Source organism: Vicugna pacos, chromosome 11 (genome assembly GCF_048564905.1).
Source record: "Vicugna pacos chromosome 11, VicPac4, whole genome shotgun sequence".
NCBI classification, from domain to species: Eukaryota; Metazoa; Chordata; class Mammalia; order Artiodactyla; family Camelidae; genus Vicugna; species Vicugna pacos.
Window position 1 is genome coordinate 29,280,923 of NC_132997.1, and position 10,558 is coordinate 29,291,480.

A 10,558-nucleotide genomic window follows, 5' to 3' on the forward strand; every position below is an offset into this window, starting at 1 on the left:
AAGAGAGGATTGGGTTCTTCTGAAAGGGGCAGTTGTCCTTGGTTAACTTAAAAAAAGCTTCTTGGGAGAGGCAATCCCTTGAGCCGTGATTCAAAGGAAGGTAGGGGTCTTCCATTCATTTGAAGCAACTACTTATAGGCGTTTCCTGAGCATTTACTATGTACAAGACACTGTTGCGGACACAAAGATGGTCCTTAGTCTAGGAGAGGAGAAAGATAGACCATGTTGTCGTGAGTAAAGGCAGTGAAGGGCTGATGCACAGCGTGTCTGCTGAGCCAGAGAGGGACCCTAATCTCAGCTGGGAGGCCAAGGAGGCCATTGCAGAGGGCGCAGCCCCTGAGCAGGCCCTTAGAAGGAAGGACAGGACAGGCAGGAGGAGGCGGGCAGAGTGCAGGAGTCATTAAGTGGCGGCTGCAGCCCCGCGTCTCAGCCTCTGCATCCCCGGGGACAGTTAATCAGCCTCTTGCTGATGGGAAAACGGGCTCCAGCCTGTGTCTGGGTGTCCCCTGTGTGGGCAGAACCCCTCTGGAGTGAGGACCCCCCCGCCACTGTCACTACGATTAAACCAGTAGCCCTGGGGTTGCCTGACACCCCACCGCAGATGCAGGAAAGCCGGGAGAGCTGATCAAATCTAAGCGTGAGGGGTCCGGCAGCCGGCCCCAGTGTTACCCTGGCTGTTGGTTGCTCTTTTAAAGTAGCAGATTTAGCCCAGCAGCTCATCTAAAAAGGGCCCCTCGTGTTTGCGTCCACTGACAGACCCTGAACAGCCTGCTGTTCTCTTGGTTTGCACTAGGGCAAGATAGAAAAATCCTTGCACTTTCTGTCTGGGTGGCAGGCCATACTGAATAGGGGATACATCAGCAAACAAACAAAGAAAAAATACAAAACAAAAAGCAAAAAATACCAAGACCAAAACAACAACCAAAAAAAAAGCAAAAATTTTTTAAACTTAAAAAAGCAAAAACAAAACAAAGCAAAAATAAAAAATAAAAAGGGCCTGCGTGTCCCGGGGAAGGAAGTACAGGCCGAGGCGGCTGCGGGGGGCTGGGACGGGCCTGTTTGTCTGAGTCCACAGGCGGATACCCCAGCCTGCCGCCTCCATCTCTACGTGGGTCCGGCACTGCCAGCCCAGTTGGAAATGGAAACCCAGAAGAGCGTGTTTCCAGTGACTGGGAATCCCTGAGAGGCCTCACAGGCCTGGGAAAGCAACGAGCCTGTGCGGGCCTGGTGGTCGGGAGGGAGGAGGCCAGACCAGCGTTTCCACAGGCCTCTCCCAGCGTCTGGGGGCTCAGGCCTCCCCAAAGCCCAGAGGTTAGGTCATTGAGTTTCTAAACGGATGAAAGATGTTGCTACAGACTCTCACCTACGCCTGAGGATGGAAACACTGGATTTCTCCTGAGGACTTCTGGTTCCTTCTCTGCTTTTCCTGTCCTGTCCAGCCGTTGTCAGAGGAGGAAGAGGCCTTTCCCAGCAGACTTCTGTCTTCCCGTGGCCCTGCCTCTCCAGACCCCTGTTCTGAGCCTCACAGAGAGTACCTGTCAGGAGAGCCCCGCAGGGCTGCCTAGGACCGTCCTTGGGACAAGGATGCACCAAATGCCCATCTATCCCCGGAAAGCCCTCAGCCTGGCCCAGCTGGGATGGCCAGTCTCCTGCCTCTGTCCAGAGCCAGCCTGGGCAGCGGCTGCATCAGGAGACGTGCATGAGAGAAGGGGCCTTCCTCTCCCCACAAAAAGCTTTTTATATTCTGGCAGCGAAGGAAAAGCTGAGCGTGGTCATTTCCCCCCCTGCCTCGCCCGCTGACCAGAGCCAGAGCTGGTCAGGAGTCGCAGACGCAGAGGGAGAAAGTTTCACCTGCCCCGCTGCCCAGAGCTGCTCCAAGCCTGGCTGGGCTCCTGGCGCCCTGGCCTGCTGGCAGCCACAGAGCACCTGTCCTGTCCTCCTCCACTGGGTCGTCAGGACCCAGGAGGAGACGGTGGGATAGGGGTGGGGTGTCGTGGCCTGATCCCCGCAGGTATAGGCTGCCATGTGCTGGGCAATATTTAACAACGGACTCTCAGGGGTGGGGGGTGAGCCCTGATTTGTATCATTTGCCAGGGTCTTTGGGGGAGATGCTTCATAGCTGGTTTCCAGCTCCTGATGTGATGTCACTGGATGGGGTCAGGGACAGATGCTCACCACAGGCTCCCAGGAGTCATCCAAGCTGGGTGAGGGTCCTTGTGATGGACCCGCGAGGGATCCAGCCTGGCCCTGCTCGGAGCACTTGAAACAGACAGGCTCTCACTGTGTGCGAGGGTGAGGCTGAGGGTTAACTTACTCTCTGTGACCTTAAACGGGTGAAATGAGGTTTAGCCGGAAGCAGGAGTTCTAAGTGATAAGATCGACTCTCAGGAAATGAATGGTCTAATTGGTTGTGTTTTTTTCACTCTTTTAAAAATCTTTTTATTTATTTTATTTTTTGATGGAGGAACTGGGGATTGAACCCAGAACCTCGTGCCTGCTAAGCATGTTCTCTACCACTGAGCTACACCCTCCCCCCAGTAAGTGGTCTGACTGTGGATGGTGTCGGACCTATTCTACAGCCATCTGAGGCAGAACACAAGCCGCATTCTCCTGCACAATCAGCAGGAAATGCGGGACACTGTGTGATACTCACTGGAAAACAAATGTAAAGAGAAAGCAATTATTTTTCTTCACCGTGAGAAAACATAACTTTAGTGGGTATAACCCAGAATCAATTATTAAACCGCTTTGGGATAAAACAGAACATGCAGTGAATGCAAGGAGGGTCGTTCATTTCATTTAATGATAAATAAAATGGCGTCTGACCAATCTGATGAAGACAGTCAGTCAAACTTAAATGCTCTGGCATTTGACGTTGCTGAAACTACAAATCTTATTAAGCAGCTTTTACATTTAAAATATGCAAAATGCAAACAAAATTTAGTAGTGAAGGTAAAATTAAATATTTAATGACATAATTAAGTCTTATTAATGGTATGTTCTTTATTTTGCAGATTAAATATTCACAATGATTATCATCTCTTTCATCTTTATTACTTAAGCAATGTGTTTTTCATAATTATTTGTTGGATGTTTTCATTAACATTTGATGAATATTAATAGTTAAAATAAAAAACAGTTTTTATTTCAGTTGTAATGGCTTTACGGGGATAATACTATATAACTAAGTGTTTATAATGTGTTCTACTTGTTAACATTTAGATGACTGATTTTTGTTGCCACAGAGTGGAAATGTGGGTCCTTATGGGTGACAAATGACAATCATCATCTTCTTCCATTATTCTTTATTTATTTAATCTACTGTTCTTAATGTGGCTTCACTGTGGGAGAAATATGAATGGCAAACTCACAACTAAAACTAATAGGTTGTGCATAAGGTTTAATCTTGTTCTTTTTAGAAATATCCTAATTTGTTTTCCATTTTTGCCTCACTTCCCTCACCGTTTTGGCCCATCAGAGGTTACACGACTCCATGACATTTAAGGCTTAATATCTGGTGGCTTCACAGATATTTTTCTTCTGGGACAAATGATCAGAGTTTTCCATCCTGGACAATGTGAAGTGAATGCATATGGTTCTTCTAATTTTCCACTCAGACAGCAATTGTGGAGAACAAACAGCAACAGGTCCAATCAACGTGCAGGCACGAAATGCATATGGCGGCCATACCTCCCTGCACCAAGTGTGGCGGCCACATTGCCGTCGGCAGCACAGAAAGCTGGCCACCTCCGAGGCAGCCCAGGAGCTGCGCCTTCTCCACCTGAGGCTTCTTCCCAAACCTTCAGTGCATTTTCCCTGAGGATGACCGGCAGGAAGATAACGGCGATGCAGTCTGGTCTCCCTGCAGTCGCATTTCAAACAGTTCTGATCCAGATCCCTGCTCAGCCTTCTGTGTCGGGTGAGAGCAGGCATCCGAGTGCAGATGGAGTCCTGCTAATCAGAACAGGATGCCCTTTGGCTTCTCTCGGAAAGCTTTTTCCTCTTGGGCAGAAAGCATCTGCATTTTTAAAGCCGCAGCCTGTTTGAAAAAGCCCTGCACCATGAAAATGTACGGGAGTGAGGACACTTCCTAGCCATTAACAACCTATAGGAAATTTATCACTCAAGTTTATAAGAGCCCTCATGCTTTTCTGTGGCAACTACGATTTATTGAGAACCTACCTTCTGGCGCGCTGTTTTTGACTCTCATTCATGAAAGCCCCATTTTAGGGACAAACGGAAGCTGAGTGTGCAGGTTGGACACTCTAAGGTCTCACCAGTGGTGATGGGCACAGCTGGGATTCAAAGCCAGGTCTTTCAGGCTCAAAATCCTGGGGTCTTCTCATCAGTTATTCCTCTACATGGCTATAGAGGACACAAGCCCCAGATGAATCTCTTTGTAAGAAAAGCTGAAAACACACACAAGCACAGGCGGAAGAACTCGGTCCCCCTTGCCCATGAAGCCGATGCCTGACCCTCTGTGCAGAAGATGGGCTGAGTGTGGCCCCGCCCCGCGTGGCCCTGGATGGGAAATTCGATGCTCTGTTCACAGATTTCTCTCCTGGAGCGCTTTTCTCTCCGGCCAAGCTGTCCTCACGTGCCATGAGAAGGGGCCAGCCTTAAATGTCTGTGGGTTCCCCAGCCCTCTACAAGCAGCTGTCCTGGGATAGCTAAGGCTCCAGTTTTTATAATAGGTGCTTAACCATTCACTCTGACAGCTGAGCAGTTCTGTTAGCTCCAGTAGTGACATCCGTGCTCTTGTCACTCGGGGCCTGGCTGTGTGTGGGTGACATTGCCAAAAGCCACGTGGGGCTGTGAGATGGGGGCTCAACCCATACCACGCCCTGGGAGAGCCTCCTGGCCCCGGGGACAGTGCCACGGACACGTTTCCAAACGCTGCCTAGCCTCGGTTTCCCCTTTCTTGCCTTGAGCACATCCATCAAGGACAAGTACGGGGCCCCTGCACCCTGGGGTGGGCCAGCCTGCTCGGCCAGGACCGCACGCGGCGACGTCAGGCCTGCCCTCGCTCTCCGCTGTGCTGTCTCCTTGCCGAGCCCGCGCTGTGACCGTTGTTTATTACCTAGCGAGCCCCAGCACCTTATTTGGTGCTGCAACGCAAGATTGATGGATTCCTCCTGTCACCAGCCTCACTCGGGTGGCAGCTCTCCAGGCCTCCTCCGCACCCCTCCCCGCCTCCCTCCACCTTCCAACAACCCCAGAGGCTCTGAACAGGCCTCCCCACCGCTGCAGCGGACCCTTTTGAAGAAGCCGTTTCCTGGAGAGGAGGGAGCTGATGGCAGATGCCCCGTTAAGGGGCTGGGCCCCAGTAAATCATTTCTGCCACGGACGCTGCTGACAGCAGTGGAGACTTTCTGGAACCATCTCCCTCCCCACCTGCCCTTAGCTCGCTCACATTCAGAGGAGACTGGCTTTCAGACAGAGAGTCCTCTGATTCACGACATTCGGCGGGTGGGGACCAGCCGAGATGCCAGGGTCAGTTACACCGCTGATGGAAAAAAAGCCCAGTTTGGAGTGTGGGTTGGGGGTGACACAGAGCTGGAAACCACTTTCATTGTCCTCAAGCTTCACTAGATTTCGCATGGGTCCTATAGAATCGTGGTGCCGTCGAACAGGGAAGGATACTTTGGAAAGTTGAGACAGTGAGGCAGAGGGACAGTGCCCTGGTCATGAGACCAGGATGTCCCGTCCTTGCTCTGTCCTGAGGATCAATGTGACCTTAGGCATGGTGCCCTGAAGCTTACTAAAACCCATCATTTGAAGGCCCAGCTCACTGTAACCAAACCAGTGAATGTCAGTTTTATTAACTAACTGAAGATAGAGAGAGGTTTCAGGAGCTCAGCCTGGAGGTGGGGAGCCTGAAGTTGCAGGTGAAGGGGTAAAATACACTGACTGCAGCGTGCCAGGCATGCACTGTCCTGTCCCTCTCCGCACCCAGAAGTTCATGATTCCGTGGAGTGATGTGATGGTTCTTCCAACACCAACCAAGCAGTTCTTCAATTCTGACACCAGCTGGGTGTCCTCCAGTTTGATCCAGCTCTGACACTAACTGCCCGGAGTTAGTGCAGACTCACTGGTTAAAGGCTCAGTCCCAGTGAACTGCCCCCACTTCAGACACCAGCTGCCAGTGGGGTCCCTGGGCCACCTCTGCTTCTGTCCAGCTGACTACAAAATTCAGTGGTTCCTGCAGCCTGCCCTCAGGTTCAAAAAAAATCCTACAAGGATTCACAGAACTCAAGAAAGGGCGATATTTGTGGTTACCGTGTATTATAAAGGCTAGAAATGAATGATCAGATGAAGAACTACAGAGAACAAGGTCCGGAAGGGCCGCCAGCACGGGAGCCTGTCTCACTGGGTTGGGGTGCACCATCCTCCTGGGAAATGAGTGTGGTCCCCAGCTTGAAGTTCTTCCACCCTGTGTGGTTCAGGGGTTTTAAATGAAGGTTTCATTAAGGAGACACGATTGATTAAATCATTGACCCTGCAGGTGAGGTGGGGTGGGGTGGGGCTGAAAGCGTCAACCCTCTAACCAAGTGTTTGGTTCCCCTGGGAACCCCCAGGAGCCATCTCATTAGCATAGACTCAGGTGTGGTCAAAGTGTTATGAATCACACTCCTACCACTCAGGAAATTCCAAGGGTTTTAAAAACACTGTGCTGGAAACCGGGGTCAGAGACTCAATATATATATATATTTTATTATACCCCAGGTAGGCGGAAATGTAAATACCCGTGGTGGGTGCTACAGAGGGCTAAGGAAAGGTGGCACTGAGCACCTCTGTCTGCTGACGGGCAGGCCACAAAAAGGAAGTGATCCGTGGGGGAACCGTGTGTGCCGAGGTTCACCATGGCCAGACAGGGCTGTGCACTTGAATCCCAACATCTGTAGGACCTTAGACAGGTGACCTGTCCCTCTGAGCCTCCATCACTCCATCTGTAAGTGGTGCTGATAACTGTACCACTTCAGGGTTATTATGGGATATAAGGAGACCCTGTAAGTATGGAGATTCCTTAAAAAACTGAAAGTAGAGTTACCATGTGATCCAGCAATCCCACTCCAAGGCTTATATCTGAAAAAGACACAAACTCTAATTTGAAAAGATATATGCACCCCAGTGTTCATAGCAGCACTATTTACAATAGCCAAGACATGGAAGCAATCTAAATGTTCATCCACAGATGACTGGATAAAAAAGATGTGGTATATTTACACAATGGAATACTACTCAGCCATAAAAAGAATGAAATAATGCCATTTGCAGCAACATGGATGGACCCAGAGATTATCATACGAAGTGAAGTAAGTGGGAGAAAGACAAATATCACATGACATCGTTTACATGTGGAACCAAAAAAAAAAGATACAAAGGAACTTATTTATAAACCAGAAACACACTCAAAGGGTTACCAAAGGGAAAAGCAGGGGGAAGGATAAATTGGGAGTTTGGGATTTGCAGATACAAACTACTATATACAAAACAGATAAACAACAATGTCCTACTGCCTAGCACAGGAAAATACATTCAATACCTTATAATAACCAATAATGAAAAAGAATATATATGTATAACTGAATTACTGTACTATACATCAGAAACTAACACACTATAAATCAACTGTACTTCAATTTAACAAAAGAAAAAGAAAAAGAGACTCTAAGCACAGCCCTCACACCACGCCTTGCACATATTAGGCATTCCATACATTTAAGCTATTAACACTGGGATGATGATGATGAAGGAAAATTTCAGGGCAGGAGTGAGAAACTGTGTGTGGCTGAAGCCCTTTTTAGAGAGGCGACCCCGTTACCTTGCGATCCACGAGCCATCTGAGTACTTGGGTGACCACACGAAGACCACCAGACAACTGGCTCCCAGGCGGTCGCTCGGTGGTGCGTGGGGGGACTGTTCCTCTTCTGTCGCGGGCACCGCAGGGCTCCACTCCTCTAACAGCTTCCTTGAGCCTTAGACATGTTGCCTAGTTTGGTTCCTGCAGGATCCGAATTTGAGGTTGCCCCTAATTAGAAAGAGCTAATGTTTGAAACAACAGCCATAAAATAAACCCCCAATTATTTTTTTTCAACAAAGCAAAAACACTTTGCCTTTAATCACAACAGGAGAGAGAGGGCCAGGTTTTCATGAGGCGGCCTTCCAGCTTCAGTAAGCTATGCCTCAAATAGGGCTGTGAGAGGCCAGGGCTCGGGGCGCCCCAGACACTGTGAAGGGGGATGGTGGGGAGGCGCTGGGACCTGCTGGCCAGGAGACTCCCCAATCTAGGAGGGCCCTGGGGTGGCCTTGGGAGTGTGGGCAGCTGAGACCTCCGGGCTGAGCCAAGGGTGAGCCCCGCGTGGAGGATGCGCCGGCCCTCGCTGAGCTGCACCTGCTGCTCCCCGGACCCCACAGGGAGGCAGGAGTGGACAGCAGTGCAGATTTCAGGACTGCCCTTCCTTTGCACACACACCAACCCCAGGTGGCATCCTCCCCGTCCTGCAGAGAAACGCCCAGAGCCCTGCTTTGGGCCTGGAGCCAGGGGGCGGTGGGCATCACCCCCATCTTTACAGCATCATGGGCACTGCTCTGGGAGCCCAGGGCCGTGAGGGGAGGTGGCGGGGGGGAGGGGGAACAAAGGAGCTCCATCGGGCCTGGGGCTCGGCTCCCTGGACTCCTGTGGTCAACACCCCCGATGCCGGGGCCAGGACTGGGGCAAATGCAGCCACGGCCCAGCTCGCTGCTGCCTTTTGCTCTGGGCCTGACACAAGCCAGTGCGGGCCCCTGGGGTTTTAGCTCATTTCCTGATGTGGCCTCTCTGTTAGAGGAGGACCCTCAGGACATGCAGGCAGCTGGGGCCGTGCAGCCTGCCTGGAGCCTCGCAGGAGGGTCCCAGCCAGAGGAAACGAGACCCTCTCACGGTGTCTATGGAGGCAGCATCATCGCTCTCCTCCTGGAGCCTCTGGAGGCCCGGGCACGCCCTTAGGGGCCTCCAGGCGCCGTGCTGGGTGTTGAGGAGGCCCAGGATCCGCACCCAGACCCGAGCAGGAGACCGAGCCGGGGGCGTGAGTTCTCAGGGGCCTGCGGACCAGCTGGTGAGCTTTGCAGAGCCTCGCCCCACTCCACCCACCTCTCTGTCCAGATCCATGTGAGAACCACCCAGCGGCTCACACGGGGGTGGCTGGGGCTCACCTCTTGGGAAACTGTCTAAAAGGAGCTCAGAGGAGGGATGGCCACCCCAGCCTGGGGGTCCAGGGCTGCGGGACGGGAAGCTGGAGGGGTTTCTCGGCACGGATACCCAAGCCAATTGAATTGTAAAGGGCAAGGAAGAGCGGGCATCCTAGAGGCAGAGAACAGGCAGGATGCTCCGGGCCAAGGCCACAGGAGCAGGGACACCGAGGGACACGTGTGCCACAGAGCAGGGCCGGCTTCCTGGGCGTGTGATCCAAGTGGTCACACAAGTGGTCTGAGGTTGGATGTTCTCGATCGACATTTTAAAATCCTGACTTTTATCTTCGAATCTGTGTTTTGAAGGAGTAGCCTGCCCTTTCCCTCTGCACTGGGCCCTGCCCTGCGGGTGCCAGGGGACGGCAGGAGGCCCGGGTTGTGGCGGGAGGGACGGAGGTGGCTAAAGTGCCGAGGCCCCCCAGTGCCAGGTCAAGGAGCTTGGGTGCTGCCCCAGCAGGAGAGGGCAGTGAGAGGGAACGACTGCATTAGGTGCACCGCCGAGGGCGGCTCTGGGAGCTGGGCCCCGCTGAGGCTGCACCTGCATCCAGGGGCCGCCGGGAGGCCACGAGGACCAGGCCAGGACCGCAGTGGCAGCTGGAGAAGGAAGACACGTGCAGTGAGGGTTTGGATTGGAGGGGAGGGTGAAGGGGACTCCCGGGCTCCCGGCCTGAGCACCCACGTGGCTCGGGTGCCGGTAGCTGAAAGGGCTGGGTTGCTGTTTTCTGCTCCTCGGGGTGTTTATTCTAAGAACATGTCGGCATTGTTCACACTGGTCAGTGAGAGCTGTTTTCCGATGTAAAAAGGACTCTTTACCTTTAAGAGAAGAACGATAGGGAAAATGTAATCTGGTCCCACATTTGTCCACCTGTGCGTGGCTAGAGTCAGATTCAGTTTGTTGTGTGTGGTGCGGGGAGCAGTTGTGCATTGAGGAGGGGCCGAGAGAGGCACCCCTACCGTTGTTTGCTGGATGGAAAGCTGTAGTGACAGACCTATGGCTGCATTTGCCTTTTTCTATTCTCTATCCTGAATCTCAAGTGTATTTTTTTCTTTTGCTAGAAACCCAGCACTGACCTTGAAAATACCACTCATGTTGGTAAACGCAGTCTGGTTATCTCACCAGATGTGAAGGTCTGTGCTTTAGATGTGACCTCAAGACACCCCTGCTCCAAAAACAGCCACCTACGAGTCTTGGCCCAGACGGGCAAGTGACCAGTGGGTCTGAGGCTGGGGGAGCAGAAAGAGTCTAAAGTTAATGCGGTTAACGGGGCCCCTTTGATCTGGAATCAGGCTGAGAAATACTGCAAGGCCAGAATCACCCAGAGGATCT

General features: G+C 52.0%; 1 pseudogene; it reads left to right on the plus strand.

The window, feature by feature from the left end:
* Positions 1-740: 740 nt before the first annotated feature.
* On the plus strand, positions 741-860 carry LOC116277559 (small nucleolar RNA SNORA31; annotated as a pseudogene).
* Positions 861-10,558: the final 9,698 nt, after the last annotated feature.